The sequence below is a fragment of the Lygodium microphyllum genome, chromosome 24 (assembly GCF_053477565.2).
Source record: "Lygodium microphyllum isolate KBCC chromosome 24, Lygodium_microphyllum_v1.1.10, whole genome shotgun sequence".
Taxonomy (NCBI): Eukaryota; Viridiplantae; Streptophyta; class Polypodiopsida; order Schizaeales; family Lygodiaceae; genus Lygodium; species Lygodium microphyllum.
In genome coordinates this window covers 118,864,112-118,883,313 of record NC_141158.1, presented here as the reverse complement: position 1 = coordinate 118,883,313, position 19,202 = coordinate 118,864,112, and the positions used below count along the sequence as shown (strand labels likewise).

At 40.8% G+C, this 19,202-nt stretch overlaps 1 pseudogene; it reads right to left on the bottom strand.

Annotated features, from left to right (window-relative positions):
- Positions 1-4,435: 4,435 nt before the first annotated feature.
- LOC148015569 (polyubiquitin-like) lies at positions 4,436-5,797 on the bottom strand (annotated as a pseudogene).
- Between the last annotated feature and the right edge of the window lie 13,405 nt (positions 5,798-19,202).

Genomic DNA, 19,202 nt, shown 5'->3' with positions numbered 1-19,202 from the left:
GGGTGTACTGAATTCACTACCTTACCTTCTCCTCAACACCACAAAGCAAAGGCTCGATGGTGGCTCCATAACCCATGTGATGGCACTCGATCCACAACCTCTACTCCATACCTCCTAATCTGATTTGCAAGCACTTGATCCATGAGAGGGAATGCAAAGACAAAGAAAGACCACCTAACCCTCCTCCAATCCACCTCTCACTGAAGAAGGAGGAGAAGAGAAGAGCATGCACAAGGAAGGAGCTTTATCTCTCAATTTCCTCACCCTCACACTCTCACTCTCCCTCACTCTCAAGATGGAGCATACTAGATAGAATAGAAGCAATAAGAAGAAGCATGCTCTCAAGTTTGCATACCACAAGAATGAGCTTATCCATTCACTCTTCGATTTTTATACATGAGGTTTTGAGTTTGGGATTCCACTTAAGTTGGGCACTCGTCTATTCTATTTAGCTCTTGGCTAGCCTTTTTTGGATTATGCATACATATTAGATTACAAGAACCATCATGAAAGTGAATGAAAGACTCACCTTCTTAGTATCTGTACCTTATTTCTTCATCAATGAGGCTAGTACATTGCCATGTGGGGCTACTTAGCAAGTTGTCAAATATGGTCACATCAATATTTGCTCGATTACAAAAACATGGCCACAATTGGCTGAGGGTCTTGTGTAACATAAGCTTTTCTATCGGGATAGGATAGCCATGGAAGATTGCAAGCTATCGAGTTAGGTTTCATAATAAAGAGTTGCATTGAGATTGATTCTATATGAGGATCTATCACGAGGATTGAAGGATTTCAGTATCCAAGCTTTCACAAGCTCAACCATCGAACTTGATAAAATGCTTATTGTTTCAAGTGCTTCATTGGATTTGGCAATGCCTACCTATCACATAACCTATACATTCTCCAAACTCATCAATCTATCGATTCTTCTTCCAAACTAGATGAAAGAAAGAACAAACAAACTGATAAGGGTGTAGCAAGCTCATTGCCTTACCTTCTTCTCAACACCACAAAATGAAGGTTCGATGGTGGCTCCATGATCCATGTGATGGCACTCGATCCACAACCTCTATTCCATAGCTCCCGATTTGATTTACAAGCACTTGATCCATGAGAGGGAATGCAAAGACAAAGAAATACCACCTAACCCTCCTCCAATCCGCCTCTCATCATTGAAGAAGGAGAAGAAGAGAAGAGCATGCACAAGGAAGAAGCTTTACCTCTCAAGTTCCTCACTCTCACACTCACTCTCTCTCACTCTTAAGATGGAGCACACTAGATAGAATGGAAGCAAGAAGAAGAAGCATGCTCTCAAGAGGGGACATGTTTCTATTTCACTAGGCTTGTAGAGTTTTGAGTCACCCCTATGAGTGGATGATTCTCGAAAGAGAAACTACTTATTCACAAGATGATGGTGTGTATCACACTGTGAGTGCACTAATGTTATTAGTGAGGTGGCCTACAATCGTATGGAGGGACATGAGAGCTTGTTAGTGCCAATGATATTTGTGGTGTTCACTTGAGTGACGAGTCAAGATCATAAGTGTAAGTATCCCTCCCACCTCATTGTAGCCAAATCTTGGGTGGATCACCCATGAATATATGTGTGTGTCACATGGGTTCAAAATATGGGATTTTTACAATACTACGTTTATAGACTTTTTACACACAAAAGGGTGTAAATCAAAGGAATTATTGACAGATTGAATAGAAAAGGGTTATGTTTTATTTAGCAAAAATTTGTAGATAAGGGTATTTATAAATAGGCCTTGAATGCATGTGATATAGAGGATATATGTATAGTGAACATCCCAAGACAAAATCAACATGAAATGGGTGAGAAACTTCCATCTGGACTCAAGATGACCACAATGGTCATGGCCTTGGTGATCATCTCCATGATTAATGTGAGTTAGAGTGATGTGGAAAATTCAGGATGTGGTCTTCTTGTGGCCAATTCGAGGAAGGAATCTATTCTATATATTATGTAGATTTTTGCCTTGGAGATCCTCAACCAACTAGAAGGCTTCCAAACCTATGTAGCACGAGGAGAAGAAGTTTGGTATTCGAGAAATAAAGGGAGATATTCTTGAAGGGTGAGTAGGGGTTATATTTATTTTCTATTATATCTCTCTCTCAATTCATGACACATATATACATGCACACACACTCTCTTTCTCTTTTTTAATTGAATATAGGATATGATCATGGAAAGGGGAAATGTGAGTCTTTGGAAAATTATATGTCTCCCTCTCTCTCTCTCTCTCTCTCTCTCTCTCTCTCTCTCTCTCTCTCTCTCTCTCTCTCTCTCTCTCTCTCTCTCTCTCTCTCTCTTTCATTAGACATATGAAATGATATGATATTTTAATAGTTGAACATGTGCATATACTATGTACATACTCTAAAAACATCCACGAAATGCACATACACTATTAAACAAGCGTTAAATATCATTTTTAATTAACATATGGGATGGAATAATAGTTTTAATGGTTGAACATGTTCATACAATATATACATATTTAAAAACTCACATATAAATGGGCATAATCCATAAAAATATATGAACAATACATATACATGTGTTCATACACACGTAAACATATATGGCTAAGAGAAAAAAATGGAGAGATAGAGTAGAGGAGAGATAATGGATATAAAGTTATAAAACAAGCACTTACAAATGTGCACACATGCACATATATAGACAGATGCATACACACACAAATATATACATGTATATATACATGAATGCATAGACATGCGTATACATCTATATACATGTGCACACATATGTGGTGAAGAAACTTGAGAGAGACAAGAGGAAAAAGAAATGGGAGAAAGTAAAAATGATGAGATGAGAGAGAGAGGGCACATTTATAAGAAAACAAAAAGAGGTAAAAAAAAGGAAAAAATGTATGTGTGTGTGTCTATGTATCATTCATATGAGAGAGAGAGAGAGAGAGAGAGAGAGAGAGAGAGAGAGAGAGAGAGAGAGAGAGAGAGAGAGAGAGAGAGAGAGAGAGAGAGAGAGAGAGAGAGAGAGAGAGAGAGAGAGAGAGAGAGAGAGAGAGAGAGAGAGAGAGAGAGAGTCAATATGGACAAAACACCATTGAAATGTGTTTATTTTTGAGAAACTTTGAGAAATGGTCATAAGGGTTCTTTGGAATATAATTTAGGCTTGATCCTATTAATGTTGATATTTCATTTCCTATATCTAATGGGTACCACATCCCTATATGTTGTGTTTTTATGCATTCAACATTGTATTAGTCTAAGTTTTTAAATATTTCAATGTTCAGATTATGTTCCTTATATCAACCTCCCATGAACCCTCTTGCCATATGTATGCTCATTTAAACCAATGGGAAAACACTGATGTGTGAAGCATTGGGAGAATCTAAGCGTGCAGTGCCCCTAGTAATTCATGATATGGATGCTAGCATGATGTGACTAAGAAGTGACATGGCAATGATGGGTTAGCATTTATGATGTAATTAGCGTGAGCATCCATAATACATTATTGTGGCATTTGTAATGTAATGTGACCAATTGCGTGCAATCGTCACTGCATGGAGGAGGTGTGGAAAATTTGATCATACATGTAGGGTCAAGTTGCCTCTCCAAGCAATACCTTGGTCGGATGCATGTGATTAGTACCACACTTATTATACATTCTTGTATGACTACAATGTTCCTCTAGTAATTATCACAAAGGTCTAGCCATATAATTTTGGGCATATAAACATCCATACGCAAACAAGACAATTTTCTCCACACCTTGACAACAAGAGAATTTTTTGCACATTCTAATCATATAGCCACTAACATCCATACACAAACAAGATAATTTTTTTCTCACCCTAATCACACGAGTACTAACAAATAAGTTTGAAACTTTTATAATCTCTCAAATAGGCATAGATTGAGTTTAGATAATTGATAGTAAAATGAACACATATGAGAATTCTTAAAGACGTGCAAGGTCCATTTGAAAACATCCAGACTGTAGAGAGCATGGCATACAAGAAAGTACTACCCAAAGACATATAAAGTCATGCCACATGATCGATGATAAATAAGATACACATTGTCAAGCATTATGTAGAGGTCAATGGAAAAGTCTCTGCATACTTCTACCTTCATTGAACATCCCGATACATAAACCTTTCAACCATGTACTTAGAAAATCCCCCCTTATGCACTATCCACACATTAGCAAATCGATAAAACAAGTAAAAATAGAAGCAAATATTTTTACAAAACATAAAAATTCAATTCTTCTATACATAGCCAAATCAAGGATAACTAATGCTTATAGAGAAATCAAGGACAACAAATGTGTATGTACAAGAATTAGGGGAGTTTCCACAAATTTTGCACTAGAAAATTGCAAGAAAAACCCATAAGCAACACTCTACATGATTCACTACCCTCCACATAACTGCAACACTATATGGATGGTGCTTTTCTTCTAGATTTTGTAATTTGCATAGATGTACCAATCTTCTAGTTGCTTGCCCCCAACAAAGGCAAGCATTTGTTGATTTGGGGGGATACCCTCCTTGTCTTGGATCTGATGTTTAACATTGTTTAGTTTGTTTGGCATGTCAACCTCTAGTCTAAAGGTCTTGTCATCAACATCTCAAAAAAAATTTGTATCCCACCATGTAGCCTTGGAACAAGGAGAAGAGTGCTCTTCTAAACATCATAGTCTAGAAGGGTGCAACCATCTTTAAGTTGCTTGCATATGAAGATGACAACCTTTGTTGGTCAAGAGCAATACCCCCCTTGTCTTGAATTTTGACCTATGAAGATGAGAGCCAATGAGGGTGCACCCATATTTAAGTTGCTCACCTACGAAGATGAGAGCCTTTGTTGGTTGGGAGAGGGATACCCCCCCTTGTTTTGGATTTTGGCCTTGACATTGTCAATTGTGTTCAAGCACTCAACTTCAAGAAAGATGGTATTTCTAGTGAGAGCTTTAATAGTAATCTACATGCCACCATACAACCTCAACATTAGGTAAAGGATGCTTTCCTTTTGGATGTTATAGTCCGCAAGGGTGTGACATCTTTAAGTTTTTTGTTGGAAAATATGAGCCTTTGTTGGTCAAGAGAGATGCCCTCCTTGTCATAGATCTTGTTTTTAACATTGTTGATGGTGTCAAAGCTCTCAACTTCCAAGGTAATGATCTTATTAGTGAGGGTCTTCACAAATATTTTCATGCCACCACATAGTCACAAGATAAGTGAAGGGTGGCTTGCCTTTTGGATGTTGTAGTCTACAAGGCTGTAGCCATCTTTAGTTTTTTCATCAAAGATGAGCTTCTATTGGTTAAGTGGGCATGTAAGACTAGGTGAAGGGTGACTTGCCTTTTGGATATTTTAGTCTATAAGGGTGCATGAATCATTGTTTGTTTTTGGCAAATATGAGCTTTTGTTGGGTCACAAGGACATGCCCTCATCTTAGATATTGGCCTTAACATTGTCAATGATATTGACATAGCTTTTATCTTCAAGTATGATAGTCTTGCTAGTAAAGGATTTCATGAATATTTGCATGACATTACAAGAGTTGAATCTAAGGTGAAGGGTGCTCTCATTTTGATGTTGTAGTTGGAGAGGATTTGGTCATGTTTAAATTGTTTGCTAATGAAGATGAGCCTTTGCATGTTTAGGGGGATGCTCTCCTTGTCTTAGGTCTTGGCCTTGACATTATTGATAGTGTCACAACTCTTCACTTTGAGGGTGATGGTCTTGTTGGTTAGGGTCTTGACAAAGACATGCATGTAAGATTGTTCATGCTATGTTCAATTTTGAAAACATATTCACAAACAAGTTCAATAGAAGTTTCAACACATTGATGAACTTGTGAGATGAAAAAAATATGCAACAACAAATGGACAAAACTAGATGTGACAAATGTATATAGAGATAGTGGTTTTTTGATCCTAATAGGTAGTGAAAACTTGGGACTTAAGAGCTTCTTGGTGGGAATCATTTTGTTCTTTAGTATCAGTTAGGCCATCACCCCACCCATAGTCTCAATACCAAGTGCCAATGGAGTAATATCCAAGAGTTGGGTATTTATAAACAAAACAGTGGACATGTGAATGCAAAGTTATCCAAGCAATAAGCCTTAAGAACTTGTAAAATTGAACAAAACATATTCAAAACTCTATAACTGAAGCAATCACAACATTATTGTAAGGTAATGCCTTCTCCGCTCAAAATTCCACCTTGCATTGCAATCCCATGTGTCACAATCTCATTAAGGTTCACATGATTTTTTTGGTTCTTTGCCATCAAAGAAATCATTCGACATTATTAAATTCTGGCAATCTTTCTATTTCCACCCACCAACACAATCTTTTCAATCTAGAACTTCTGTACTAAGGCATTATCCATGGCCTTCTTCACTGGGACCATAGTACTCTTTCTAAAAAGAACATGCTTGAGCTCATCAAACCTAGCCCTTGTCAAGGGCTTTGAGAAGTTAAGGCCATTGAAGGGAGGATCAATTTCCACTCTAACTTTCTACTAGTTGGTTAGAGCCCTTTTCACCCTATAAGCTTCCATGTGAAGCTTGCACAATGCATGCTTGTCCTTGTACTTGTTTTTGACAAGCTTGATGAAGTATTCCATGACGTGCTAGTCAAAGTCCTTACCTACATAGCAACATCGAGATACAAATCCAGATATTGCATCTGCCTTTACAACAACACCAAGAGAAAATTAATGAGAATTGCTGCCATGCATCTTCTCATATGTTGGACTAGAAAGATTGCACTAGACAATACATGGAGACTCATCTCCAAGATGGGTGTTTTCATTTGATGTCCAACACCTTGAACTCCTCGTTGTAAATTGTAAGGAAGAAAACATGAAATGTTCCACCTCCCAAATTGAAGAAAAGGACGTCTTTCTCACCTTTTGTCTTATCTAGGCTAGAGGTAGTTGTTGTGGTAGAATGCTCATGGATAAATTCAATCCAATTAGTTAGGCCATAACTCTTGCATCCTTAGTAGCTTGACCTTAATCATCATTTGATTGTCTTAAATGCCTAATTATTTGCCATTTTTTTCTCCTCTATTATTAGCCAAATGCCATTAAGGGGGATGAATTGCTAAGGGGTTTGAGTGAGCACACTCCAAGGGTCTTGCAAATTTGAGCAAACTACATTAATAAGGGTTGTGATGGCACCTAGAGCAATGTACTTGAAAGATGTTTACTTGTTGTGTTGAGCATTGATAATTACTATTTTTTGCTCCCCATATGCTTTCATTATTTGATAATCTCTCATTCCAAGAATGAGAGGATCATGGTTAATTGTCTCACTTACCTTCACGGTGAGGTAGTGCAATAGTCCCTCCCCCCCTAGAGGAAGTAGAGAGCTTGTTAGGCCTCAATGCTATTATGAGTGAATTTAGAATCATTTAATTCCATTCTCTATCAGCTAATGAGGGAAAATATGGATTTTACTCTAGCCCAACACTAGTCTTCATTTTTGGTCAACCTGGATGCTAGGGAAGGGAGGTAGCATTAAAAGAATCCTCCAACATGTTCTTGTCACCTCCAAAAATGCCTTCATGTACAAAAAAACTAGCTATCTCATCCTTAGGAGAGCAATGCTAGATGCTTTGCCATTATGCCCATATAGAAGATCCTTGATCACATTATGTATGTAATGATGTCCTAGATGCTTTGCCATTATGCCCATATAGAAGATCCTCAATTGCATTACATACTGATGTCCTTGAAGAAAAAAAAAGGCACAGGCCTTAAAAGTTGAGACCTTTAGAAAGCACTTACTACTAATGTAATGATGTCCTAGATGCTTTGCCATTATGCCCATATAGAAGATCCTTGATCAAATTATGCCCATATAGAAGATCCTTGATCAAATTATGCCACATAATGATGTCCTGGATGCTTTGCCATTATGCCCATATAGAAGATCCTCAATTGCAGTATGTACTGATGTCCTTGAAGAAAAGAAAGGCCTAGGCCTTAGAAGTTGAGACCTTTAGAAAGCACCTACTACTAAGCAATTGCGAATAAAATCTATTTCTTCATATGTAAGTGTATGTCTAGTTCATAGTAGTCTACACTATACAAAGTCTTTAGCCAATGCATTAACCAATTTACCATCTCTCTTAGCTTTGGAGGTCTTCTAATGAAAAATAAGACCCCAAAATAGCCTTTGCATTGAACCTAATCACATTGTAGCACATCTTCCAATAAGAATGTAGGACGGACTTGTCTTTGATACCTTTATTTTGTATGACTTTACTTTTGACTTCCATTTTGCACTTGATGCCCACTACAAGAATCTTAGAGATATTATGTGATTGATCTCATATTCAGCACATCATATTCCTTTATGAGAGTTGGAAGCACAAGGCTTTGTGTGAAAGTGGTAGACTAGCGTAGCTTATTTGCATCCATGTCTACTTCTCTTCCTTTTGCCTAAGAATTTAGAAGACTATGAATCTCTTAAGGTTTTCCTTTGTGAAAAGAAAGAGAAAATTGAAATGAAAAATGGCTCTTAAGTCAATAAGTCCAAAAGTGGGCACTTAAGTTAACAATGGGTGATTTTTAGAAGAAGAATCACCTTGTCATTGTCCATTGTAATAGCATATACCCTAACAAGCAATGCCGACAGTTTTTTCCCCCACTACCTAGATCGTCTAGAGAAATGTGTAGCTAGCCTAAGTTGCCACCTAAATCTTTGGATAGCATACTCATTATTTCCTCTTTGCCTATGTGAAAGGGTACCAAACTCCCATGTCTTTTAGCAATGCCTCAACTTATGTTGACTCCACTTTCCTAGTGCAACTTGGAAGCACTAGGCTTAACCTTCTTATCCATGAGTTTCTTAGCAAAGATGTTTTAAAATAATGATGACTATGCAACTAAACTTAGACATTAACTTTTATAAATAATCTTTTTGATACTCACACATAAAGAGTTTAAAATATTATGCAAATTGATTTGAAAGGAAATGTAATTTGCTTCTCATTTTCTTAGATTAAATCATATACATCTATTCAATTAAGATGTCAAAGCATTAGTTTATACATCTAGGATTATACACCAAATTCTTATAGATAAGGAGCATCTATCAACTTTACTTTGGTTTATCAATTGTTTCATGTAATGAAATGAGTATATCATTTATCATCTTTATATCGCCTTTTTCATCAACTAGTTAGAGATGACTCATTGTGTTTTCCACCATCAGTAGTTTGAGCTATGCAATTGATTCTTTGTGTGTGTGTGTGTGTGTGTGTGCTTACACCTTGATGCCCCCTCCCTCTCTTCAAGCTTATACCCCACCTTGGCCTCCTTCAAGGTTATATGCACCTCCCCTCCCCAAGGTTATGCCCTACCCCCTTCTTTATTTTAGGCTTGCAGAGGTCACTCATGAATATATGTGTGTATTACATGGGTTCAAAATAAGGTTATATATATATATATATATATATATATGGAAGGGTGTAATATAAAAGGGTTTATTTATAGATTGAATAGAAAAGGGTTATGTTTTATTTAGGAAAAATGTATAAATATAGATATTTATAAATAGGCCTTGAATACATGTGATGTAGAGGATATACATATAGTGAACCCCCTGAGAAACTTAGTGGGGGTCTAATCCTAATGTATACACATATGATTCGTGGAAAGCTCTCCTCTCTTACACTTACATGATTTCATAAATGTTCCATGGGGAATCCCCCAAGTAGACGATGGGAGATCTAAAAAATCCTCCTCTATGTAATTAGATTTTTGGTTTTTAAAATGCAATAACTCTTCCTTAGAATATACATATATAAGTTATAAGTAACTTATGCTTTAAAATTTGCAAGCAACTTATGATCAAATCAAAATTCTCCTATAATGTTGTCAATAATAAAAAGGATGCACTTAAGTCCCATAACACATGCCATAGATTCTTTAGCTCTAATGACTAGTTGGAGATAAATGGATTGAGTTGAAGAGAGGGAGGGCCACAAAGAGAGAGAGAGAGAGAGAGAGAGAGAGAGAGAGAGAGAGAGAGAGAGAGAGAGAGTGTGTGTGTGTGTGTGCAAAGGTAATTGGAGACTAGCACCTTGTTTAACAATTGATGATTGCTTTTGACTCTAATGTGGTTGCCATAAAGTTAGCGATGTCATTTCATAATAGCACGAAGAATGGATAGCATCTCTTGGGTCATAGACATTCATTTGCATTTAGTATTTAGCTTTTGGCTCTCAAAGGCTATGATCATTGGAATAACGTGAGATTGGAATCATAATAGCAAAAGTTGTACAAGGCAATGCTAAGAACATATTCTAGTATTAGTGAGCATTGGAATAACGTGAGATTAATGCAGTACATAAACCTAGTGCGAAGATCAAATCACGTGTTACGATAGAGCATTTGGTAAATTACGACACATGAATATTATTGCGAATTTGTGAGTTACTTTGATGGAGAGTGACGTTTTTATGAGCCGCTGAAACCTGAAGAATGTAGATAGTCACAAAATCGATCCGATGTATCGTCTATGTATTCATGTGACCGATGGAGAAATGGGGACAAGTCCCGTTGTGGGTTTCGGAAGGTTTATGAGTGAGGGGCTTCCAGGCAAGCTGAGGCTGCTGGGTATGATGAGAGAGAGGAGAGGAGCCTGGCGAGGGAGGGGGAGAGGTGAAGAAGAGGGAGACGTGGTGATGCGGCGAGAGGGACGAGGTGGGGATGAAGAGGAGGGGGTGGAGGAGGTAACGATGCAGGCTTGTATGTTGATGGCCATGTTTAACATCGAGAGGATAGTCTTGATGAGGACGACGATGGGGCTGGGGAGGGGGAGCAAGGAAGAGAGCGAGGCGCTTGAAGGTGAGCGGGGGATGGAAGAGGGAGGGAGGGAGGGGGGATGGCTGCCGGCTGGGGAGGGGCAGCTGCATAATATCGATGTCGTCGTCACCATATTCATCGTTATCGTCACATTGGTTATCATGATTAGTGTGATGGCGATGATGATAGCGGCTCGAATAGTAATAATTGTAATCTGATGGATCGTCGACGGCGACGATAGGCTCCCAGATGTCCCGGTACTTGACGCGCGCCACCAGAGGCACCTCCGTCATGTTCCACAGGACGACCACCCTCCCCTCCCAGCCACCTGTTCCCATCTTCATCATCGCCATCGCCATGCCGTTCACTAGCCGCGCCCCAGCACGGCTGAACATCACCGTCAACCTCGCCGCCTTGAGATTACCCATCGTCCTCTTCTCTCGCTTCGGCCCCTGCCATCTCCGGCCGCGCTGCTGCTGCTGCACTGTTTTCTCGGCCTCCACCTGATCCTCTGCACCTAATTCACGTGATCTCTCGGCGCCACTGATTCTCGGGTATGATTCAGACGCCGCGCCGCCTCCATTAATCTTCATCGTCGTCATGGGGCTTGTATTGTGATCAATATACACGGGCTTGTATGATGGATATAAGTATATAATATACTCGGGCTTGGTTTGTATAAGGATTGCAGCGTCTATGATCTCTCTCTCTCTCTCTCTATATATATATATAGACACACACACACTCGGGCTTCGTCATTTGGATAAGGATTGAATAAATATATTGTAGTGAGGTTTCGTTTGTGTGACGATGGTGCAATGCCGATTGCAGTGGAGTGCGTTCCAGGCAAGTTCTGTGCAACATCCCACCGCCAGCATCGTCTCTTGACCTGGCCGCCAGCAGGAAATCAGCTTGGCCCGCTTCCACTCTCTTTCCCGAGTCAAGTCTTTCGTACGAATATGAACGCGATTCGCTTGACTTTTCACGATCCCGCCCACACTAAAATACTGGCAGCCAATAACCGTGGCTCAATTTATCGCCTGCAAAATATCTGATGTGTGTTAATATACATAGACTCCCAAAACACCCCCCTTGTAAGGGCTTTGTAACTATACCATGCCGTTGCTACCGATTGTACCTATATAGGGAGTAGTAGTGACTCAAAGCCCTACCTTGTTTCCACTCTACGTGTGATTCCCTATACCCAGTGGTGAACCCTCTTATGTGCAGCGTCACGAGGGTGTAGTCCTGGGATATGTCTATGTTGTCCCGCTTTTTGGATTAAATAATACAAGAGTATACCTTGAGCTCATATATCGTGTTACCCACAGCACGACGCCCCGCGTCGTGTCGCCTCGGCGTGACGCCCCAACCTCGACATCCCACCGTTGGAAGACGTGACGTGGCTTCCCCGCGGTACGACCCACACCACCATAGGCGAAACGCGGCTTCCCCGCGTCAACACCACCACCACCCACATGGAGGATGAAAGGGAGAACGTCACCCTCCCAACACTGGAGGAGAGGAAGAAGAGTAGGGGTCAAGAATGGAGAGTGGCCCAAGATGAGAAGGTGGCCGGACTAGAAAGACAATTAGATGGTATGTCAGACATGCTGGATGGAAGAACATGCAGATGAAAGAAGAGGAGGAAGAAAGGAGAAAGAAACTAGAAGTGGAGCAAGGCTATAGAGAATGGGTGATACAACAACAAGAAGAGGAAAAAAGACACAAAATGCAAGAGGAGATAGATAGAATGGGTAGAGAAGAGACATCTAGGAGGGCGCAAGATACAAGGAAAGAGAAGGAGAAAGTAGTAGAGTTAGGCAGCAAAAAGAAAGACAAGAAGAAAGAGAAGAAGCACCACCGTAAAGAGGAGGAAGATAGTGATAGTTCAGAAGACGATTATGGAAAATTCAAGATGCCCCAACCAGCCAAATACAAGGGAGAGAGAGATGGGTTGGTTCTGAAGAAATGGATCGCAGAGGTAGACAGATACTTGAAGTATTCATGCATAACGGAAGACAGGAAGGCGGAGGTGGCAGCTATTTACTTGGAGGAGGACGCTGCCAGTTGGTACCTGCTGGAGCAAGAGCAGGGCCACACCATCTTTTCGTGGGAAGAACTACAGGAAGAATTGAAGGACTACTTCATTCCAAAGATGGAAAAGTTCAAAGTGAGAGATGAATGGAGGAGCCTCAAGCAAACACAGGGAAAGATGAAAGAGTATGTCAGCAAATATAGGCAAATCATGCTACAGCTACCAAACATGGATACAGACACTAAACTACATGGATTTTTGTTTGGGATGCAAGAATGGGCTAGAAGATATGTGGAGAGACAGGAACCAACAAGCTTAGCAGAGGCCATGAGAATGGCCGAAAGACTGGTGGACTTGGAAGGCAGAAGAACAGCATAAGGGAATCAAAACAGGTTCAACAACAATTTCAGCAACGCCTTCAACAACAATAACTCATGGAACCAGAGGCCCAATGCTCCTAGGGGGGTATTCACAGATACAAGGAGCCAAAACACCACTACCACCATGGCCGTATCACAAACCGCATTAGTACCAAGAGGAGCAGCAGGAAGATGGGGAAACAATCACTACAAGCCAACCCCTAGCACATCGTATGGGCCCGCAGGATCAAATACATCATGGTGGAGACCCCCAGGCCCTTCCACCGGCATCAGATGCTTTAAATGCGGGGGTCCACACTACCAAAACAGATGCCCAATAGAAGATACAGCTTCATCAAGTAGATCAAGGGTGAATGTAACTTGTGCATATGGAGGAGAAGAACCACAACCACCGCGTATCCAAGAAATTCCAAATGGGAGTGAAGAAAGCATGGACCACCCAAGGGTAGGGTCAATTAGTGTCCGACCCCAATGCATGGCAGCCAGGGTAGCGAAAGTCCACCATCTATACATCAAAGGCCGAGTGGGCGAAGGAAACCAACCTATCATGGTGGACATAGGAGCAACACACAGCTTCATGACACCAGGGTGTGCAACAAAACATGGATTGAAACTATCAAAGGCCCCAGAAGGATTAACAGTAACATTCACACAAGGAGAAGCCAAGGAAGTAAAACAAGTCTTTGCAGTCCAAGTGGAAGCCGACAAGTGGAAAGCGAAACTCAACTTCTTAGTAATCCCCATGGATGATTTTGAAGTGATATTGGGCTTAGAATTCTATGACAAGTATGTCATTGCAATGTTTGGTAAAGGTGTGAATGAAATGATGCTAGATATGCAAGGAGAAGGCGTCAGAGTGCCATGTGAAAGAATGCAGCTACCTGGCAGGATCCCAATCAAGGTGCAATTGAAGGAAAATAAGCCAGGAGTATCATGCCAAACAGTATAACCAATTGCAAACCAATCAAAGGGCCAGACCCAAAAAGCACCGGTCCAAGGGACCGTTATCAGGCCACGTATCATGACATGTAGTGCAAAGCAAGTCGAAAAATCAGTCAAGCAAGGAGATATGGTCTATCTGTGTATGATCCGACCAATTGGAGAAGAAGAAAATGGCAAGAAACCCAAACAACAAAATAGGAACACAGAGGTGGCAGAAATACTTGAAGAATTCAAAGATGTAATGCCAGCTGAGCTACCCAAAGTCTACCACCCAGGCGAGACGTGGATCACAAAATTGAGCTGATTCCAGGGTCTGCCCCACCGGCCCGAGATCCCTATCGCATGAACCACATTGAGCTCATGGAATTGAAGAAGCAACTACATGAACTAGAAGAACAAGGTTTCATCAGCCCTAGCAAATCCCCCTTTGGTGCCCCAGTGTTGTTTGTAAAGAAGAAGGATGGGGGACTTAGACTTTGTGTAGACTATAGGGCTCTTAACAAAATCACCATTAAAAAAAACACTATATGCCCCTAGTGGAAGACCTCTTAGATAGACTGCACGGGGCCAAGTACTTCAGTCGGATTGATCTTAGATCAGGCTACCACCAAATCCGCATAGCCGAAGAAGATATCCCAAAAACAGCCTTCCGTACCCAATATGGTAGTTTTGAGTGGTTAGTCTTAGGGTTCGGCCTAAGCAATGGGCCAGGCACATTTTGTGGCCTTATGGATGGAATTTTTAGACCGGAGATAGATATCTTTGTCATTATCTACATAGATGACCTCCTAGTCTACAGCAAGACCTTAGAAGAGCACAAGCAGCACTTATGCCGAGTTTTTGAGAAACTGCGGTAGCATCAGTTATACGCCAAGCCGGAAAAATGTGAGTTCGTAGTGAAAGAATTGGAGTTCTTAGACTTTATTGTAGGAGTAGATGGAATCAAAGTGGACCCTAAGAAAGTGGAAGCTGTCCAAAGATGGCCTGTGCTGAAAATTGTAAGAGAAGTGCGAGAGTTCCTCGACTTCACAGTATTTTGTTGGAGGTTCATCAAAGATTACAGCCTCATCACTGCCCCCCTCTCCCACCTCACCAAAGAAGATCACTCTTTTACATGGGGGAACGCGCAACAGAAAGCCTTTGAGTAGATGAAGAAGTGCATGAGCCAAACTCCCGTCCTAAGGGTGCCGAATTTCACCAAACCCTTTGAAATTTCTACAGATGCATCTGACTATGGCATAGGAGGTGTACTGGTCCAAGAGGGTCACCCCATTGCGTATGAGTCAAAGAAATTTACCGATGCTGAAACAAGGTGGAGCACGCAGTCATCCACTGCCTTAGAAAATGGAAGCACTATGTTCAAGACAAGCATACAATAGTCTTCACCGACAATATCTCCCTCAAATACTTTCAATCCCAACCCAAGTTATCAGCAAAGCAAGCCCGATGGCTAGACTTCCTAGCCGAAATCGACCTAGAGATTAAGGCTCTACTAACAAGATAGCAGATGCCTTGAGCCGGAAAGCTGACCTGAAAGCTGTCAATGTGGTCAGCAGCAACTTCATAGAACTTGTCAAAGAAGCCCTAGAACAAGATCAAGAAATGCACAAGATAATCAAAGATGTGGAAGCAGAGAAGACACCACATGGAATGTACACCTTAGAGGAGGGTATTCTATTTTTAGGAAAGAGATTGTATATCCCCAACAATGTGGAATTAAAGAAACTCATCTTGCATGAGATACACAACGGGCCTTGACGGCACCGATGAGGAAGCTGTCGTGATCCTCCTTGGAGGGGAGGCTTGTGGGAAGAGGTTACCCAACTGGGTGGCCCCGAAACCGCACTCGAGGGGTGTGATGGCTGGACATGTTTCAGTCGTTACATTCCTTGGTGAAGCTATACCGCGATACCTGCGAGAACTACATAGCTCATAAACTCCGATCCCTTGGGAAATGATGATGATACCCCGAAGACATGAAATACATGTGTCACTGAGCTGTACTCTTGCGATATCACCAAATGGTTGGTTTCACCAGAACTGGTTACCTGTAAGCAATGGGGTCTTAAGGTAACCTGCGGGAACGGACTCCTCCTATGAGCTGACGTCCAAGCTGGGCATGGCACTCCCTCTGCGGGAACCCGTCGGGATGGGGCATTTTACCGGGTGAGAGTTAGGGCAATCCTTTCTCAAGTCCCGGACTACCTGGGCTCCCATATGGGGTTCTTGGTGCCTATCCTCACTAGCCAAGGGGCTAGTCTCCCCAGAGCTATCAACCGAAGGGAGCGGAGGAAAGCGGATGCGTCCGCCGAAGCCGGAGGCAAAAGGGTTTGGCCATGTGATAGCGCATGTACTAACGTACCATACTCACTTGGTAACACAAAGTCACCTACAAGCTGGACCTGCCAGACAATGTTTGTGTTCATAATGCATTCCATGCTCATCTTCTGCGCAGGTTCTATCCCGACAACCAATGGGGACGGCGCGTACCAATGCTTCATTCCAACGGTCCCTTCGAAGTAGAAGCATTTCTCCGACACCGGGAACAAAGAGGCTTCCCCGAATACCTCACCAAGTGGCGCGAGCGTCCACTCAAGGAGGCCACTTGGATCTCAAAAGCGGAGGCCTGTGAATGCGGAAATGATGCCTTTGCCCTTTGGCTCGAGGAGAACCCCCCTGTTCCCTCTACCGACCCTTGAGCCGCTCCAACACTCTAACAAATAATGCGGTTCTCAAGCATAGACCCAAATGTGCCTCCACTCCTCAAATGTAATTGAGTCGAGGGTGGACTTGCATGGTAGCAATCATAAAAAATAACTCCATCAAAAGAAAAGCCCCAAGCATCTAGTGCGGTAGACACTGGCCAGTCTGATAGTATAGACTGTGTTAAGACCCCGCGGTCCCCTTAGACCGGTAGACACTGGCCAGCTTGATAGGAAAAGCTGCGTTAAGACCCCGGATGAGTCAAATAACAAACGCTACCCTTAGATTGCTGAGGTCAGCAATCCAGTAAGTAGGGGTGAGTGTAAGGGCTTTGTAGCTATACCATGCCGTTGCCGATTGCACCTATATAGGGAGTAGTAGTGACTCAAAGCCCTGCCTTGTTTCCACTCTACGTGTGATTCCCTATACCCAGTGGTGAACCCTCTTATGTGCGGCGTCACGAGGGTGTAGTCGTGGGATGTGTCTATGTTGTCCCGCTTTTTGGATTAAATAATACAAGAGTATACCTTGAGCTCATATATCGTGTTACCTTTCTGTGCCGTGTTGAGTGCGTAACGAGTGCAGGTTTATCACCCCCCCCCCCCCCCCCCCCCCCCAATCTCTTGGAAATCTTATCGGGTGAAAATCCACTTAAGGACGGTTTCATCCGTGAACAATGATCTCATCCTTCAAAATGAGTTCATTTCTTCATGAATAAGCCAATCAAGCTCTAAACTCAAGCTAATTCAAAGCACACACATGGTGGTGTTAAGATACCCAAAGATGAACGAAGCACAAGATACCCAAAGATGAACGAAGCACAATTTATTACGTTATATATGGTCTTACCTTTATCACAAATAAGATCCTTCAACCGCTCTCATCTTGTAACAAATATGGTCTTACCTTTGTATTAATCAAATTGCACGACTTGTACACGTTAAATAAAATGCTAATATTGCACATGTTTAAACATAATTGGAAAACTTAAATTTTTAATTAAAAAAAGTGAATGCTTCGAGGTGACCATAAACTATTTCTAGTGGGTCGGAGCTATAGAGAGAATTGAGCTGACACATATCAAGCATAATACTAATTTATTTTAAAAACAAAAGTGGCTTAGCTTTATTCTCTTAATGCAGCGTTATCTAACACTATGAATATTGTCTACATAAAAGCATTGGCCAAATACTTATCTTTTAAACTTCTAACTATACATAAAGTAAAACATATTTAGTAATAATTTTAAATAATGATTATATATTAGCTAAAAAAATATAGTCATAATCTTTATAGTATACCTTGATAGAGACCAAATCATGATGAACAACTTCTAGATTTCAAAAAAGACTAATAATATGACACATTCAACTCGGATTTACATCAATATGACTTTTCTATACAATCAAGTAGAAAATAAGTGCTTCAAACTCATGTTATGCACATAATTAACATGCGATCCCATCACTTCTAGATACAACCACGAATATCATCTCTTTAGATCCATTATGCATTTTTGAGTCTCTCCCTCTCCATGTTTCCATTATTGTCTAAATTGATAATAAGCACGGATTGTAAAAAAACATGATAAGGAAGAGAAAATAACACATTTACATACAAGAGCATCTCTTACTAGAACAAGGTTCAAAGGTATAGAGAGGCGGAATTAATTAATTTGAATTAATCATTATGACATGTGTAATGTGATATCGTATTTAGTAACCTAATGGCAAGATGCAACGGTTCTCAAACAAACCTTGAAAATAATTGTTTGCAAGGGTTCAAGGATCCAATGAAAAGAAAAAGAGAAAGTGATAGTTGTACAATTGGAAGAAGCCATGTTTGACAAACATCAAACATTTCAAAAAGATCCAAAGAATAGGCTAGTTATTTCCTAATTATACACATGTCAAAAAATTCATTATAGTAGATGATTTGTAGAAGCCATGTTGACAAGCATCAAACATTTCAAAAAGATCCAAAGATATAGGCTAGTTATTTCCTAATTGTACACATGTCAAAAAATTCCTTATAGTACACGATTTGTAGAAAAGAGAAAATTTTTTAAATGAGAATATGAGAGAGATAGTGTGTGTATACAATATACGAAGGGTCTACTATTGTGAAATATCTAACAAAAATACCCATGAAAATGTCTTAAAATGTCAAGCAGTGCCATTGGAATGCATGTCAGTATGTTTATTCACATGAGGATGTTGCAATAAGCACCAAAAAAGGCATTAGAATTTATGCTAGTACATGTGTGTGTGCGTGCATGCATGTGCGCGCGCG